The sequence below is a fragment of the Chrysemys picta genome, chromosome 17 (assembly GCF_011386835.1).
Source record: "Chrysemys picta bellii isolate R12L10 chromosome 17, ASM1138683v2, whole genome shotgun sequence".
In the NCBI taxonomy this organism is placed as follows: Eukaryota; Metazoa; Chordata; order Testudines; family Emydidae; genus Chrysemys; species Chrysemys picta.
Window position 1 is genome coordinate 13,934,443 of NC_088807.1, and position 18,900 is coordinate 13,953,342.

An 18,900-nucleotide genomic window follows, 5' to 3' on the forward strand; every position below is an offset into this window, starting at 1 on the left:
CCTCCTGGTCCACTTCCTGCCACTTACTTTCCCAGTCCCGGGTGCAGTGGAAGTGTCACAACCAATCCAGCAGAAGATGGAATGAAGAGTTCCCTAATCCTTAAAGACAAGCTAGTCACTCCTCTGGGGCTGATGTAGCTGCTGTTTTCCGCTTCCTTCCTCTCAGCGGGGACTCCTGTTATACACTTACTCAGGAGTTCTTGGGATAAGTTTGTCCTATCCTCTCTGCTGCCTTCTCCTAACCCCCCCACCCCACCACTCAGCTGTCTGGCTCTTTTTCAAACTCCCCCTCCATCTACAACTGGTTCTGTTGGTACGATGGAGCAGGGCCACCTGAGTCCAGAAGTGCTCCTTAACCCATCTGTCCTAGTGTGGGGTTTCTACTGGAATGTTTAGTTGAAATTTCTTGAGTTTGACAGAAGCATAATAGTACTCAAAATGTGTGTCTCCCAGCTCCACATCCTGCAGGCTGACACCCTGTTACATGCACATCTGCAAATTCATATATTTCAAGGCCAGATGGCACTGTTGAGATCATCTAGTCTGACCTGCATAACAGGACAGAGAACCTCTCCCAGTCATTTCTGCATCAAGTTGATAACTTCTGGTTGAACTGTAGCATCTCTTTGAAAAAGACATGCAGTCCTTCTGATCATTTGCCACTGTTTTGTGAACGAATTGCATTTTTTCCCCCAACTTCAGTTATAAAAACATCCCTGTGATGCATCTAAACCTTAACTTCAGTCATTCCAATTACTCCAGAAACAAGAAGTAACTTTTAAAAATCCAAAATCTACAGTAAATATAAGAAACTTATTTTAGAAATCACTTCCCTGGATTATAAATTACATTCACACACAGCAAATTTGTGTACTCACCTCAGAATTCTCTCTGCAGACACAAATAAGCCCGCCAAAATCCGTTGGACTGTAAAAGCAGGTGAGGGCAAAGAGCAAATGTATAAACAAGCACTCAGGAAACATGGGAGGCCCTGGAGGAGAATGAAAGAAAGTGGTGTGTGTGGGTGTGTTTGTGTGTGTGGGTGTGTATTGTATCCTACCCCACCCAGGTAGGACTTTTATTCCCAGAATCCGCAGGCCCCAAAATCTGTACATTGGCTTCCCAAAAAAAAGAACAAGTTAAAAATTACTTAGAAAAGTTACATGTCTGCAAGCCACCAGGCCCTGAAGAAATGCATCCTAAAATACTCAAAGAACAGATAGAGGAGGTATCTGAGCCTTTAGCTATCATCTTTTAAAAGTCATGGAAGTCAGGAGAGATACCAGAAGACTGGAAAAGGGCAAATATAGTGTCCATCTATAAAAAGGGAAATAAGAATGATCCAGGAAACTACCAACCAGTAAGTTTTACTTCTGTGCCAGGGATGATAATGGAGCAAGTAATTAAGGAATTAATCTGCAAACAACTGGAAGATGGCTGTATTTTAAAGAATCCTTATTGAGGTTACAGGAACAAACCATCCCGATGTGTAGAAAGAATAGTAAATATGGCAGGCGACCAGCTTGGCTAAACAGTGAAATCCTTGCTGATCTTAAACGCAAAAAAGAAGCTTACAAGAAGTGGAAGATTGGACAAATGACCAGGGAGGAGTATAAAAATATTGCTCAGGCGTGCAGGAGTGAAATCAGGAAGGCCAAATCACACTTGGAGTTGCAGTTAGCAAGAGATGTTAAGAGTAACAAGAAGGGTTTCTTCAGGTATGTTAGCAACAAGAAGAAAATCAAGGAAAGTGTGGGCCCCTTACTGAATAAGGGAGGCAACCTAGTGACCGAGGATGTGGAAAAAGCTAATGTACTCAATGATTTTTTTGCCTCTGTCTTCACGCACAAGGTCAGCTCCCAGATTGCTGCACTGGGCAGTACAGCATGGGGAGAAGGTGACCAACCCTCTGTGGAGAAAGAAGTGGTTCGAGACTATTTAGAAAAACTGGACGTGCACAAGTCCATGGGGCCGGATGCGCTGCATCCGAGGGTGCTAAAGGAGTTGGCGGGTGATATTGTAGAGCCATTAGCCATTATTTTTGAAAACTCATGGCGATCGGGGGAGGTCCCAGATGACTGGAAAAAGGCTAATGTAGTGCCCATCTTTAAAAAAGGGAAGAAGGAGGATCCGGGGAACTACAGGCCAGTCAGCCTCACCTCAGTCCCTGGAAAAATCATGGAGCAGGTCCTCAAGGAATCAATTATGAAACATTTAGAGGAGAGGAAAGTGATCAGGAACAGTCAGCATGGATTCACGAAGGGGAAGTCGTGCCTGACTAACCTAATTGCCTTCTATGATGAGATAACTGGCTCTGTGGATGAGGGGAAAGCAGTGGATGTGTTATTCCTTGACTTTAGCAAAGCTTTTGATACGGTCTCCCACAGTATTCTTGCCGCCAAGTTAAAGAAGTATGGGCTGGATGAATGGACTGTAAGGTGGATAGAAAGCTGGCTAGATCGTCGGGCTCAACAGGTAGTGATCAATGGCTCCATGTCTAGTTGGCAGCCGGTTTCAAGCGGAGTGCCCCAAGGGTCGGTCCTGGGGCCGGTTTTGTTTAATAGCTTTATTAATGATCTGGAGGATGGTGTGGACTGCACTCTCAGCAAGTTTGCAGATGACACTAAACTAGGAGGCGTGGTAGATACACTAGAGGGTAGGGATCGGATACAGAGGGACCTAGACAAATTAGAGGATTGGTCCGAAAAAAACCTGATGAGGTTCAACAAGGACAAGTGCAGAGTCCTGCACTTAGGAGGGAAGAATCCCATGCACTGCTACAGACTAGGGACCGAATGGCTAGGTAGCAGTTCTGCAGAAAAGGACCTAGGGGTCACAGTGGACGAGAAGCTGGATATGAGTCAACAGTGTGCTCTTGTTGCCAAGAAGGCTAACGGCATTTTGGGCTGTATAAGTAGGGGCATTGCCAGCAGATCGAGGAACGTGATCGTTCCCCTTTATTCGACATTGGTGAGGCCTCATCTGGAATACTGTGTCCAGTTTTGGTCCCCACACTACAAGAAGGATGTGGAAAAATTGGAAAGAGTCCAGCGGAGGGCAACAAAAATGATTAGGGGTCTGGAGCACATGACTTATGAGGAGAGGCTGAGGGAACTGGGATTGTTTAGTCTCCAGAAGAGAAGAATGAGGGGGGATTTGATAGCAGCCTTCAACTACCTGAAGGGGGGTTCCAAAGAGGATGGAGCTCGGCTGTTCTCAGTGGTGGCAGACGACAGAACAAGGAGCAATGGTCTCAAGTTGCAGTGGGGGAGGTCCAGGTTGGATATCAGGAAAAACTATTTCACTAGGAGGGTGGTGAAACACTGTAATGCGTTACCTAGGGAGGTGGTGGAGTCTCCTTCCTTGGAGGTTTTTAAGGCCCGGCTTGACAAAGCCCTGGCTGGGATGATTTAGCTGGGAATTGGTCCTGCTTTGAGCAGGAGGTTGGACTAGATGACCTCTTGAGGTCCCTTCCAACTCTGATATTCTATGAAGATAATAAGGTGATAGGTAACAGCCAGCATGGATTTGTAAAGAACAAATCATGTCCAACCAATATGATAGCTTTCTTTGAAAGGATATCAAGCCTGTGGATAAGGGAGAAGTGGTGGACATGGTATACCTAGATTTTAGTAAAGCGTTCAATATGGTTTCACATGACCTTCTTATCAATAAACTAGGGAAATACAACCTAGATGGGGCTACTATAAGGTGGGTGCATAACTGGCTGGATAAACGTCTTCAGATAGTAGTTATTAATGGTTCACAATCATGCTGGAAGGGCATAGCAAGTGGGGATCCGCAGGGGTCTGTTTTGGGACATGGTCTGTTCAATATCTTCCTCAACGATTTAGATGCTGGCCTAGAGAGTATTAAATTTGCTGATGATACCAAGCTGGAGGGGTTGCAAGTGCTTTGGAGGATAGAGCTATAATTCAAAACAAACCCTCCTTCCCCAGTGCCGCCCCGCCAAAACAGCGGTATTGAACCTTGGTAATATCCTATAGCAAGCCCCTAAGGTAGTATAATTTGTAATCAATTGCCCCGTTGAATGAATGAGGTGTGACTGAGGAAGGCATGGAAGGCAGCAGCTCCAGACGGCTGCAACCCTTGGAGAGGGGATGGGAGCCAGACCAGATCAGTAGAACAGGTCAGCCACCCACTCGTAGCTCATCTCCTCAGCCCCCCATGCCCCGCTTGCCTCCTCAGCCCCCCTCCCCCACTGCCTGCCCGCTCGCCTCTCACCCACCCCCCTGCCACTGCCTCCCCGCTTGCCTCCTCAGCCCCCCTCCCCTGCTGCCGGCTCACCTGCCCACCGCTCGCCTCTCACCCACTCCCCTGTCACTGCCTGCCCGTTCTTCTCCTCAGCCCTCCTCCCCCACTGCCAGATCACCTGCCCCCCCGCCAATGCCCGCCCGCTCGCCTCCTCAGACCCCCACTCCCCCCGCTCACCTTCTCAGTCCCCCCCCCGGCTCGCATACTCAACCCCTGCCACTGCTTGCCTGCTTGCCTCCTCAGTCTCCCACCCCCTGGCCAGTGATGAGCTACCAAAATCTTAACAACTGGTTGCCTTCTCACCTCACAAGAGGGTCATGGCAACTCCTGCCCCATCCAACCTCCCATGTTCCTTTACGTCCCCCTGGGACCCCTGCTCCATCCACCCCCTTCCCTTCCCCTGACTGCCCCCCGCCACCCCGTCCAACCCCTCCTCTCATTCCTGATGGCTCCCCCGGGACCCTTGCCCCCATCCAACCACCCCTTCTCCCTGTCCCCTGCTCGCCCCTGGAACCTCTGCCCCTGACTGCCCCCCGCCACCCCATCCACCCTCCCACTCCTTCCTGACGGCCCCCCTATGACCCTTGACCCCATTCAACCCCCCTGTTCCCCCCCCTCTGACCACCCCGACCCCTATCCATCCCCCCACCCTGACCACCCCCCCGAACTCTCCTGCCCCCTATCCAAGCCCCCCACTCCCTGTCCCCATCCAACCCCCCCACTCCCTGCCCCCTTATCGCGCTGCCTGGAGGTGGCTGGCGGCACGACAGCTAGGCTGCTTGGCTGGAGCCGGGCCACACCGCCGCTGCGCAGCACCTGGAGCACCGGGTCAGGCCGCGCTCACAGTCTCCCCTCACTTCCCACAAATCAGCTGTTCACACAGGAAGCCTGGGAGGGCTGACGCAACTGTGAAAAAATGGGACGGGGTGGGGAATAATAGGCGCCTATCAAAGAAAAAGCCCCCCAAAATGGGACTGTCCCTTTAAAAATGGGACATCTGGTCACCCTATAGGTTGTTCAGACACAGATTCTTCTGTCTCCTTGGTGAAGGCTCTCAATCAGGGCCCGTTGAACCACTAGGTGAACTAGGTAGTGGCCTAGGGCGGCAAGTGGTTGGCGGCGCCCAGGGCTGTCCTTAGGCATAGGCAGCTGCGTAAGGCACCTGAAAATTTGGAGCACCACTGGGTCTTAGTGTCCACCCTACTGGTTTTCCTATCCCTGTTCTGACCCTTCCTGCAGGCTCTGAGTCTTCCTGGGAAGGGGAACTAGTAGTTAAAAGAGAAAAAGTCTCCAGCCTGCCAGACCTATTAGCACAACACTGAAACTGTTAAAGAGCCATTCAAGGGGTAATGAAGCTATCTGACAGGCATGTGCCAACCCCCAGGTATCTACTGTCAGTTTCTGAATGTACTGACAAATACAGTTGTGCATGATTGTAATATTTACTCAGAACATGTCAGTCTACAGGACCTTAGTTTTAAATTTGCTTTAAAAATATTTCATTAGTGAATTAGTGAAGATTATGAAAATCACATCTCTAAAAAATCCTTGCATAGATTTTTAGATGTACAATCGTCTTTAGCCTTAAATGCTTGGATCTTCAGCCATATGGTTTTTTAAGTAAATTCTTCAAAAAACCACCCTTATCTAAAATACACATTTTAATTACTATAGTAAAAAAACCTTACTTCCAAAGTCTTCCTGTTCTTTCTGTCCATCCATTTCTCCCTTCATGCTCTCTCCCCTCCCCTATTGAAGGAAGCAATAGCCCTTTGCTTCCAGATAGCTGGACAAAGAGTTTCCCTTTCTTTACTTCTAACTATCTCATGAATTACTTTTAAGCAAAATCAGTATCTTAGTAAGATATAAAATCCTTTGTTATGCCTAAAATCTTTGGAAACATATTTTTTAAAATTGGTGAAATTTCATAAACATGTGTATTGTTATGGAGATCACACACAGTAAATTAGTGTTCCCTTTTTTCTAAAATCAATGAACATTGTTGTGAACATACTAAACCTCTGTGACTGATTAATTTAAAATAATGTCTGTTTCAATGAGTTAAATATGTAGTAATCTGGAATGATTACTTTATGAAGGCTTAAGAGTACATTTAAAATATAAAATCAGCTTAGAAATACTGATTAAGAAAATGTAAAACAGAGAAGATCTGCATCATGTATTCCATAATATTTAATGTTGTATTCAGCAAGACAGCTGACTCACCCTTACTACAAAGGTTTTGCAAATAAATGTCTGACAAACTTCAGGGCATATCAAAAAACCTGTGACTGACATTTTTTATTCTCATAGAATCATAGAATATCAGGGTTGGAAGGGACCTCAGGAGGTATCTAGTCCAACCCCCTGCTCAAAGCAGGACCAATCCCCAACTAAATCATCCCAGACAGGGCTTTGTCAAGCCTGACCTTAAAAACCTCTAAAGAAGGAGATTCCACCACCTCCCTAGGTAACTCATTCCAGTGCTTCAAAGTTTAGTGCTTTTAATTAGGTACCTTCTGCACGTCCATTCTGTGTGAGGGAGAGAGTACACGGATCTCTGTGGGGAACTGTGACTCTCCACCACCTGGAGGCGGGCCAGGCATCTTGTTATTCTTTCTAACTTGTCTCGCCACCGCTGCCCCTGCTCCCGCCCCCGCCGGGCTGCAAGCTCAGGCTGCCATAGGGTATAGGGGCACCAGTTTAATAATACTGCATAGGGCCCCATAAATCCTAAGAATGGCCATGGGGGCGCCAAAAAGTGGTGCCCTGGCTAGGCAGGGAAGACCCGCCTTCCAGAGGCACTGGAGATCCAGAGCGTCGGCTTGCAAGGCAGTGAGCCCCAACCATGGAGGAGCTGGCACGGCGCAGGGGGGCAGGAGCCCTGCAAAGGCGGTGGCACCGCTAGCAGGGAGCAGCCGCACCGCCTGCCTCTCCTGCCCAGGCTGCAGCCTGGCTCCTGCAGGCTGCAGCAGATGCATGAGGGCAGAGGCCCCCGGTCACCCCCCAGTTCCCCCCTCACCACGCTTGGACTCTGTGGCTCCTGGGCACGTGAGCCGCCGCCAGGCGCAGGGCCCTGAGCCTGCTCCGGGAGGGGCAGCGGTGGCAGCGGCTCACAATCCTGGGAGCTGTAGAGCCCGAGTGCATCAATGGGGAAGCCGGGGGGGCGCACCGGGGCCTCTGCCCACATGCATCTGCTGCAGGAGCCCCCAGAAGGCAGCTTCTCCCTGCCGAGTTGCTGCAGCGGCCCAAGTCTGGCAAAGCCAGTGAGTGGACATGGGGTGGGGCCACCAGGGTGCTGTGCACCCTCCAGGGGAGTTCAGGGGGTGGGGAGGGGGGAACCTGGTCTGGGGAGCAGCCCCTGGGCATGGCTGGCCCCTGAGGTCTATAAAGGCTCATTGGGATTTGCCCCTCAATGAACCGATGTTACGGGGGGGCACAAGGTGGAAGTTTCACCTAGAGCGCAAAATATCCTTGCTCCGGCCCTTCACTGCACTCTGTGTCAAAGAAGAGGCAGAGGAGGGTAGGGGATAGAAGCAATGGGGACCACACAAATAAATCTGATGTCCTGTGCAGACTCGTGTTCTCTCTTAAGATATCCCTAAATGGAAACATAATTTAATCATGGATTCCAAAGCCTCTGCTGGGCACAATCCAAAGTGGATGCAAAGCACTGGAGGAAAAGGTTTCTGAAAAGCCAACTTTGCTGTTTATCCAAGAGTTCAGAGTATGGGCTGTATGGCTTGTGCTGAAGCCCATGGTCTTTAGCAACTTCACAAATAGAAATCAGTGTCCCTCTGTCCATTTCACCGCAGGCAGGCAGGTGGGGATGGAGGGGTTCAAACACCACTTGGATCAATGCTCTCCATCCTGGCTCAGGCTTTGTCTGGTTTCCTTCATCCCCCTCCCAAATCCTGGTAGCTTATTCTGGGAAGTTTCTCAGGCAGCATGGCCTTTCAGGAGAACTGGGAGTGCAAACCTGCTAGGGCTTCCATAATAGCCAGGTCCCTACCAAATTCAGGGCTCACTTTAACTAATTTAAAAACCCTCTGGCCTTGAAATTGACCAATGTCACAATTTCAGATGTTTCCGTCTGACATTTCATGGTATTGTAACCATTGTTTTATTCTCTGTTTCCTGGACTCCTTGTTAGGCCCAAGAAAATGGAGTATAGAACAGGTTGTTTGGCCAGCTTAGCTAAAGTTAGGCTAACAGTAGTTGCTGGGCCATTCCTGTCTCTCTGTGAAACCTGAGGACATGCTTGCTTGAGCTGCAGAGAACGAGATAAGCGGGGGGGGCACATTCTTGTACCAGATGTGCTAGGAACAGTTTGTTTGGACATATGGAGACTTGCAGTCTCCACTCCCTGTTTCTGTTCTTCATCTGTTCTTAACTCCCTCCTCTCTCCTAGTTTCTGGTGCATGACAACAAAGCTGATAAGAAGTTGCTAAGGCATCACAAATTGTTTGTAGTGTCAAAGAAGATAAATATGCATGAATATTAAAAGCTTTCTAACTAATAAAGGGGGGTTGAGTTGTTTTAACTATGACGCGACGGAACTGTCTATATAACCCTACTAGTTGTTAAAACCGTGGCAACTGGTTGTCATTCTGGAAGGTGCCTTTTAGTGAATTACAAGCAATTGGGCTTAATATGGTGCTAAGTGTGTGAAATTTCATGGCCCATGAAATAGAGGCCAGATTAGGAGATCATATTGTTTCACAACCGACGCCTCTATGAAAAACTCAATGTGGGGTGAGGAACAGACTCTGCTGTTCTACTGGGTAGCCTGCTTGCTCCCTGTCACGGAGTGTGGGGGGACACAAGGCCCTGCACCCCCGGCTTCCTGCGATTCACTATGACTCTCAGCCAGCCAGTAAAGCCAGTAAAGCAGAATGAATCTGTAAACTCGGGGGTGGTACCGTTGGACTGGAGAATAGCTATGTGGTTCCTATTTTCAAGAAGGAGAAAAAAAGTGACCCGGGTAACTACAGGCCTGTTAGTTTAACATCTGTAATATGCAAGGTCTTAGAAAAAATTTTGAAGGAGAAAGCAGTTAAGGACCTTGAGGTCAATGGCAATTGGGACAAATTACAACACGGTTTTACGAAAGGTAGATCATGCCAAACCAACCTGATCTCCTTCTTTGAGAAAGTAACAGATTTTTTAGATAAAGGAAATGCGGTGGATCTAATATACCTCGATTTCAGTAAAGTGTTTGATACGGTACCGCATGAGGAATTATTGGTTAAATTGGAAAAGATGGGGATCGATATGAAAATCCAGAGGTGGATAAAAAACTGGTTAAAGGGGAGACTGCAGGGGGTCGTACTGAAAGGTGAACTGTCAGGTTGGAGGGAGGTTACCAGTGGAGTTCCTCAAGGTTCAGTTTTGGGTCCGATTTTATTTAATCTATTTATTACTGACCTCGGAACCGAATGTAGGAGTGGGCTGATAAAGTTTGCGGATGACACAAAGTTGGGAGGTATTGCCAATTCGGAGAAGGATCAGGATATCCTGCAGGGAGATTTGGATGACCTTGTAAACTGGAGTAATAGTAATAGGATGAAATTTAATAGTGAGAAGTGTAAGGTGATATATTTAGGGATGACTAACAAGAATTTTAGTTATAAGCTGAGGACGCATTGGTTGGAAGTAACGGAAGAGGAGAAGGACCTCGGAGTCCTGGTTGATCGCAGGATGACTATGAGTCAGCAATGTGACATGGCCATGAAAAAAGCTAATGCGGTCCTGGGATGCATTAGGCGAGGTATTTCTAGTAGGGATAAGGAGGTGCTGGTTCCATTATACAAGGCATTGGTGAGACCTCATTTGGAGTACTGTGTGCAGTTCTGGTCTCCCATGTTTAAAAAGGATGAATACAAACTGGAACGGGTACAGAGAAGGGCCACTAGGATGATCCGAGGAATGGAAAACCTGTCATATGAAAGGAGACTTGAGGAGCTCGGTTTGTTTACCTTAACCAAAAGAAGGCTGAGGGGGGATATGATTGCTCTCTTTAAATATATCAGAGGGATAAATACCAGGGAGGGAGAGGAATTATTTCAGCTCAGTACTAATGTGGACACGAGAACAAATGGATATAAACTGGCCGTCGGGAAGTTTAGGCTTGAAATTAGACGAAGGTTTCTAACCATCAGAGGGATGAAGTTCTGGAACAGCCTTCTGAGGGAAACAGTGGGGGCGAAAGACCTTTCTGGCTTTAAGATTAAGCTTGATAAGTTTATGGAGGGGATGGTTTGATGGGATAACGTGATTTTAGTCAATAGGTCAATAACGTGCCATCGCTGGTAATTAGTAACAATGATCAATGATGGGATATTAAAAGTTACTACAGAGAACTTTTTTCCAGAGGGTCTGGCTGGAGAATCTTACTCGCATGCTTGGGGTTCAGCTGATCGCCATATTTGGGGTCGGGAAGGAATTTTCCTCCAGGGTAGATTGGCAGAGGCCCTGGAGGTTTTTCGCTTTCTTCCGCAGCATGGGGCAGGGATCGCTTGCTGGAGGATTCTCTGCGTCTTGAAGTCTTTAAATCATGATTTGGGGACTTCAACAGCTGAGTCAAGCTATTCCAGGAGTGGGTGGGTCAGCTTTTGTGGCCTGCATCATGCGGGAGGTCAGACTAGATGATCATAATGGTCCCTCCTGACCTTAAAGTCTATGAGAAGGTTTATTTAGACGACAGGAATACAGTCCAAGACAGGTCTTGCAGGCACAGACAACAGGACCCCTCTCAGTTAGGTCCATCTTGGGCTCCCAGGGCGCCCCAGCCCCCTTGGGAGGTCAGAGCCACGTCTGCCTCCCAGCCATCTCTCCAGCCAGCTCCTGAAACTCCTCCTTCAGTGACCCCTCCCACAGCCTTTGTTCAGTTTCCCGGGCAAAGGTGTCACCTGGTCTCTAACCCCTTCCTGGGTTCTCATGTTACGTCAGTCTCCCATCCACCAATGCAGACTATCCTAGCCACACTCCCCTATCAGCATTCAAAGACCGAACTGAGCGGGGTCACTGTAGCCAGTGACCCAGGGAAGTTCGAACCTACCCCCGTTCCCGTGGATGCCCCAGCATCCCTCCCATTCCTTGGTGAGAATTACACCAGGCCCCTCCAGTTTCATGCCCCCCCCTTAGGTCGGGGGTGCTCGATGACACTCGTAGTTCGCATGTGGGAAGGTTTATGCGGCCTGTGCCCTTTTCCCACCCCAATACCCCTGGGGTTCCAACTGGGCTGGGGTCTTCTCCCAGTGTTCCAGTCTGGAGGTCGGTAATTCGGGCTCTCTTGGTTCAGAGCCCCCCTTTTAACCTTGGCCACCCTCTGGAAAGGGTCCTCTATGCTGGGCAAGGGTTCTAAAGCCGTTTTCCCCTTGTCCCGGGCCTTCCTCCCCCTCTGACAGGGGTCACAGGATCGGCAGTACTGTCAGACAGTAACAAAGACCCCAGGCCAGTAAAAGCTCTGTAGCAGCCTCTGCTGGGTATGCCAGGTTCCCTGGTGCCCTGAGAGGGGAATGTCATGGGCCTGGTACAGCAGCTGGCAGCGATACTTCTGGGGTACCACCAGCTGCCTCCTGATCCCTACGACTGCATTTTCCCTGGGGGAGCCCATTCTCGGTACAGGAACCCCTTCTCCCACAGGAACCTTTTCCGATCACCTCTCCCCATGGTCTGTACCGCACTGAGGTCCCAGGTCCCTTATCTTCCGCAAGGAGGGATCTTTCTTCAACTCGGCCTGGAACTCAGCAACTGGGACAGGGATGGCCACCTGTTCTCTCTCGCTGGCTGGGTCTGAAGCCGCAGCATCCCTGAGCCGTGTCCCTGGGTGTTCCCTCCCAACCAGGTTAGGGTCCTGCGCCTCAGGCAAGACACCCTCCCCAAGGTCAGGGTGCAGTGCCCCTCGCCAGCTCTGACTACGGGTGACAACCAGGGCACCCTGGGGGTTGCTTGGCCAGTCCTCCAGGTCCCCCCCCATCAACACCTCAGTGGGCAAATATGAGTCTACCCCCACGTCCTTGGGGCCCTCCTTGGCCCCCCACTTCCTGTGTACCCTCGCCATGGGCACTTTGACTGGGGTCCCGCCCACCCCCATCAGGGTCAGGTAAGTGTTGGGCACCACCTGATCTGGGGCCACCACCTCGGGCCGGGCCAGCGTCACCTCTGCGCCCGTATCCCAGTATCCATTGACCTTCCTCCCTTCCACCTCCAGGAGATCAAGGTACTCTCTCCGGAGGGACAGCCCCGCGCCCACCATATAAACCAAAAACCCTGAGTCTGGAGCATCCAGCCCCCCAGAGAAGCTGGCCTGGGGCCCTCCTCTCTCCTGAGCCATTGGGAAGCTGTCAGCCCCCCTTGCCTGGGCCATCTTCCCCTCGTCCGGCTGGGTCTCTACCCAATCAACCCTCTGTGGGTTGGATTCGCTCAGTCTGTCCCTGAGCCTGAGGCACTGGGCCCGTATGTGGCCTCTTTGGCCACAGTGATAGCAGCCCATGTCCCGTGGATCCCCTCGAGCGGGTCAAATGGACCTGACGCTGGATGTTCCCCTTTGGTGGGCATTCTCCATATTTCCCCGCTGGGAGGTCCCATAGTGACCCCCTCTCTGCGTTGTGGTGGGACTATTCCTTTGGGACTCCTCCCTGTTATCCCCTGACCGACTCTTTACAAACTAATCGACCAGCCGCCCTGCATGTCGCGGGTTCTCTGGCTTTTTGTCCCTCAACCACAGCCTCAGGTCGGATGGGTACCGCTCATACAATTGCTCCAGTACCAGCAGTTTAACCAGGTCCTCCTTCATATGGGCCCCATCTGCCCACTTGCTGGCGTATCCCTTCATGTGGATGGCTAGTTGCAGATATGAAATCTCAGGGGTTTTATCCTGACTCCAGAACCTTTCCCGGTACATCTCAGGAGTCAGCTCAAACTCACGTAGCAGGGCCTTTTTGAATAGTTTGTAGTCCCCTTTCTCCGCCTCTTCCAGTTGGTGGTACAATGCCACGGCTTTGAGGTCCAGTAAGGGGGTGAGAACCCGGAGTCTGTCCACAGGATCAACCTGGTGCAGCTCGCAGGCCATCTCAAAGGCATCCAGGAAGTCATCCATGTCCTCCCCCTCCTTACGTGGGGCCAGGATGCACTTATCAAAGATCCGTGCAGTCCTGGGTCCCCCCTTGCTCACCGCAGCCGGGGGTTCGCTGCCCCTCAGCCTCGCTAGCTCCAGTTCATGATGCCTCTGTCTCTCTTCCTCCTCCCGTTCATGCTGTCTCTGTTGTTCACGATCCCCCAGCTCTCTCAGTTTTAGCTCTTTCTCCCATTCCAGCCGCTTCTGCTCCACGGATGCCGCGCGTCTCAGGGAGGATCCTCTGCTGGCTGACGAGCTTCACCAGGAGGATCCCCTGCTGGCTGGGGGGGTCACGGTGCCCTCGGTATTTGCTGGGCTCCTCCCCACCCTTCCCCTAGGCATAGGAAGGAGGGGTCTCGGGAAGCCCTCAGCAGCCGGCTGACCACTCCCACATGGGACAGACACTGGTGCCTGCGCTGCATTTGCCAGGCTGCTTCCCTCAGAGACAGGAATCAGTTCATTCGAGTGATCTCCCTCCTCCAGCTGGGCAATGAGCTGTTCTTTGGTGAGCTTCCCACTGTGCAGCCCCCTCTGCTTGCACAGCTCCACCAGGTCGCTCTTAAGCTGCTTGGCATACATCTTCCTGTTGGTCACTCACAGGCCTGGGTGCTCACCGCTCCCCAGTTTCCAAGGAGAACCCCTAGTGTGCCAGTCCTTCTCGAGGTCACCACCTCCCTGGCGATCCCCTGGGAGACCCTGTTACTGCAAAAGTCCTTCTCGCTGGTCACACACTCCCAGGGGTGAACCGCCCCCTGAAACCGTCTCTCTCTGACTCTTCAGCATGCCTGGTCCCCGTCAATCCCCCTTCGTTTTACTGCTCCCCAGTCACTTACTGCAGAAAGCACCATCCACGGAGTACAGTAGATCCCGCTTCTGCCACCAGTTGTCATGGAGTGTGGGGAGACACAAGGCCCTGCACCCCCGGCTTCCTGCGATTCACCATGACTCTCAGCCAGCCAGTAAAGCAGAAGGTTTATTTAGACAATAGGAATACAGTCCAAGACAGGTCTTTGAGGCACAGACAACAGGACCCCCCTCAGTTAGGTCCATCTTGGGCTCCCAGGGTGCCCCAGCCCCCTTGGGAGGTCAGAGCCCCGTCTGCCTCCCAGCCATCTCCCCAGCCAGCTCCTGAAACTCCTCCTTCAGTGACCCCTCCCACAGCCTTTGTTCAGTTTCCCGGGCAAAGGTGTCACCTGGTCTCTAACCCCTTCCTGGGTTCTCATGTTACGTCAGTCTCCCATCCCCCAATGAAGACTATCCTAGCCACTCTCCCCTGTCAGCATTCAAAGACCACAATAAGAACAGTCCCAGTTCGTCACACCTCCCAGAATCAATAATGACCAAGTGGGGAGATCTGGGAGTGCAGCTCAAACATCCAGCTGGGCTGGCCAGGGACAGATATCAGGCCTGCACGGGAAAGTTGAGTGTGGCAGTGACTTCACAAAGGCATTTGGTAGGAACTCAGCCTATTGGGCAAAGATGATGAGGTGGCTGTGACCTCACAGAGCTCCCTTGACAACAGCCAGGCAGGGCAGGGATGCAGGGTAGGGGGAACCTCAGAGACCCCTGAAGCCTTGCTGAAGCAAGCCTCCATCTTGCGGTCTCTCTGTGAGGACCAAGAGAGGATTGGTGTGGAGGAAATTCTCTGTGAGTTTTTTCATTTCTGTGTGGATTTTGTTGAAATAAGTCATCATCTGTGTAGAAGGTAAGAAAAAAATATAGGCTCTATATACAAGATGGGGGACTCTATCCTGGGAAGCAGCAACCCTGAAAAATACTTGGGGTCATGGGGGATAATCAGCTGACCATGAGCTCCCAGTGGGACGCTATGGCCAAAGAGGCAAATGTGACCCATTGGAGCCATACATAACAGAATCTCAGGTAGAAATAGAGAGGTTCCATATTTGTGTACTGGGCACTGGTGCAACCACTCCTGGAAAATTGTGTCCACTTCTGGTGTCCACAGTTTGAGACAGGTGCTGAGAAATTGCACAGGGTTCACAGAAAAGCCACATGAATAATGAAAGGATTAGAAAACATGCATTGTGCTGACAGACTTCAGGACCTCAATCGAAGAGAAGGTTAAGCTGTGAGCCTAAGGGAACAAATATTTACTAATGGACTCTCCGCTTTAGCAGATAAAGGTTATGAGCCGACAATGGCTGCAAGCTGAAGCCTAGACCAATTCACACTAGAAATAAAGCGAGCATTTTTAACGTCAGGGTTTGGAGCAATTCATCGAGGGTTGTGCTGGATTCCCCACAACTGGCCTTTTTAAAAAAATCAAGATTGGGTGGTTTTCTAAAAAATCCGCTCTAATTCCTACAGGAATTATTTTGAGGGAAATTCCATGGCCGATGTGAAACAGTAAGTCAGACCAGAGTGGTTCTTTCTGGGCTTGGAATTTATGAATCTGTGACTGGCTGGGGGCATTTGAAATCTGTCCCTTTTTGCTTCCCTCTTCTTCCTTCCCTCTTGTCTCATCTTCTCTTTTCTCCATTTCTTTCTGCTGCTCTTCTTCCGGGGAAGGGTGGGGCTGTGCTCCAGCTATCATAGTCGGAGGCCCTCACAAAGAGGTGGGGCTGGAATTGTGCGCTGATGGTGATCTCCACTATACTGATCTCCTGTGGTGACTAGTGCTGGCTTTTGCCCGTCTGTTGAGGATGCTCATCCTCCAGGCCTGAGAGTCTCCACACTGATTGGCCAAGTGTGGGGCTAGTGCTGAGTTAATAGGGAGGAGACTCGGGCACTCTTGGCTGAGTGCAGTGAGGCCTAAGGCTCAATTCAATGACATTTCTTTGTCTGTCTGTAAGGCCACAATTTTTGAAGGCTCCATCCAATTGATTCCAAAATTTCAGGGAATTTCTAGGCCATCAGTGGGAAGAACCTTGTTGATTTTGGTGACAATTGGAAAATAACACCGCCAGAAAAGCCTGATTCCTACATTGTGCCTGTTACATTGGTGCTGTAAGCTGAAGGGCATTGTGACTTTAGAGTTAATTCAGCCAGTCAGTGCTAACTCTCCACAGGTGATTTGCATAAGTCAGTAAATGAACCTGCAGGTTTCAGTGGGAGCGATGCCCAAGGCAGGCCACAGGCTTCGGGTTTATGCTCAGGGTTCGTGGAGTCAGTGAGTGACAGATGGCTGAGTTACCTATGGTGTCACAATGTTACTGCTCGGGTTCCTCTGCCCGCAGCACCTCCTGGGCAGTGACTGTCAAGGGGAAGCCTTTGTAGTTTTGAAACTTATAAACCAGGAAGTGCAGAAGAGGAATGGCTTAGACAATTTGGCAATAAAATGTAGGTTTTGTGGCAATATCCTGTAAAATTAATACTGGTTCAGGGACGGTGACAGCATTCCTGCCCCTTCTACCACCTCTTAGCTGGGCCAACATAAAAGAGACTAATTAGAGTTTCGGATACTTGTTTGTTTAAGACTGAGAAAATAAGGCACAACAAATTACTGATATGATTAATTTTTCTGCCTCCTGTCCTTGAATAGAATACAAGCAGTTTATGATACTCCCGAATGAAGTAGTTCTTCTAAAATCAAAGTGAATATCAATCAATGGCTTTTTCAAAACAAAAAACCCCCCCAAAGGGATTTTTTTTTTAATGTAAACTGGATTTTTGAAATGTAAATTTAAAAACAGTTTTTGTTTTTTTCAACAAGCTGTCAGGTATAAAATGTGAAACAATGACAAGCTATATTAAGGCCTAGAGTTGCTCTAGCCTATTAAACTAACTTAAATTAAATAAATATATGAAGAAGTCCATGTTTGCTGCCAAGTTTCAGAGGACATCAAACCACTGAACTGTCGGAAGTCATTGTCTAAGCACCTGGGGGTCCAGAAGTTGTTGAAATAGCCAGATTTTGGCAGCAATAGTCTCTTCTGCAGGTGCAGAAAGAATATTTTCTTCATTAAAATTTAAGAAACTGATTGGGAGTTGGAAAAGGATGAAGGCTTCTTTTCCTCTTGTAATATATGAATAAACGCTAGAGAGGAGGAAATGTGAGCTACTACTTCTAAAATCTGGAAGGACGTTTATGACCAGGAACAATCAGTTCAATGCACAAACTAGAGATACTTCTTTACCTCAGTTTGTTTGAAATAATAATAAAAAAAAGTTTCAGTCCACCTTTTTGTTCTTATGTATCCTGCAACATCAGCATGTTTTAATGGTTACCTATTCATAGAATCATAGAAGACTAGGGTTGGAAGAGACCTCAGGAGGTCATCTAGTCCACCCTACCTGCTCAAAGCAGGACCAACCCCACCTTAATCATCCCAGCTAGGGCTTTGTCAAGCTGACCTTTGAAAACTTGTAAGGATGGAGTTTCCACCACCTCCCTAGGTAACCCATTCCAGTGCTTCACCACCCTCCTAGTGAAAAAGTTTTTCCTAATATCCAATCTAAGCCTTCCACAGTGCAACTTGAGACCATTGCTCCATGTTGTGTTATCGGCCGTGTTGTGTCTGGGGGTGTGGGCCTCTGAGGATAGATTGAGACCCTCATTGGCTAGAACCACCCAGTGAGCCAGTAACAAATTCCAGTCCTATTACCGTCCAAGCTTCCGTAATCCAAGGAACACCTGATGGCTGCAGGAGACAGAGGAGTGCTGAGAAGGTCTAACTCATGATTGCCAACACAGAGATATGTTATTGGCTTTGGATGGGGGACAAGTAGCAAATCCGTCAGTCACTACAACAGGTCACACTTGGAGCCAGGGAGACTGGGAATAGAGTCCCAGTGGCACTTCCCAGCTCTGGAAGGGAGTGTTCCTCTAGTGGTTAGTTCAGGAGCCTGGACAAAGGACTCCTGAGCTCTGTCTCCGGCTCTATCCCTGAATCTCAGTGCAACCCTGAGGCAGCGGCTTCTCCTGCCAAGGCCTCTGTTTCCATCAGTGGGGCTGGGGTTGTTTCCATCAGTGGGGCTAGGGACACTCCCCTGTCAATAAAACATCGTCTTGTTTTCACAGCCACTTTTGATCTTCTGGCTTCTACCCCCTGTCCTGCTGGCAGGGCATTGTGCAGCACCCTTTCCAGCCCACCTGGGTGCGGGAGATCAAGGAGGAGGGTAAAGGAAGGACCAACACCAAGCATCTGCCATCCAGTTCCATCCCATCTAGAGCAAGTAAATGGAGTTCTCCAGAGCCATCCCCAGTGTGGTGGAAATATCCCACCAATAGGGATTCCAGCCCATCCCTTGTCAGAGTTTGTTCCCCAAGTTGAAGGTTCCTGTGCTCTGGGGTGGGATGTGTGGGGAGGAGAAATTGCCTCAGCAGAGGGGACGTGGGCAGGGGAGCAGGCAGGCCCGTTAATGAGAGGCTGCTTTGAAGCCAGACTAATGGCTGCTCCCCAATCAGTTCCAGGATGGAGCAGCTGAAGCGGATGCTGAGGAGGAAGGCCGGGCAGGTGGCTCCAGAGCCGGAGGGAATTAGCGGCTGACTTTCCCAGGAGGAGAGCGGTCCCTCTGTCCCCGTGGGCAGGGAAGAGGCTTGT

At 49.8% G+C, this 18,900-nt stretch overlaps 1 protein-coding gene across 1 annotated transcript in view; it reads right to left on the reverse strand.

The window, feature by feature from the left end:
* The window catches only part of LOC101938795 (butyrophilin-like protein 9), a 104,683-nt gene extending 103,700 nt beyond the window's left edge, over positions 1-983 (reverse strand). The window contains exon 1 of the mRNA XM_065571464.1: positions 879-983. The gene's annotated coding sequence lies outside the window, so the exon portion shown is untranslated. The remainder of the gene's footprint in view (positions 1-878) is intronic.
* Positions 984-18,900: the final 17,917 nt, after the last annotated feature.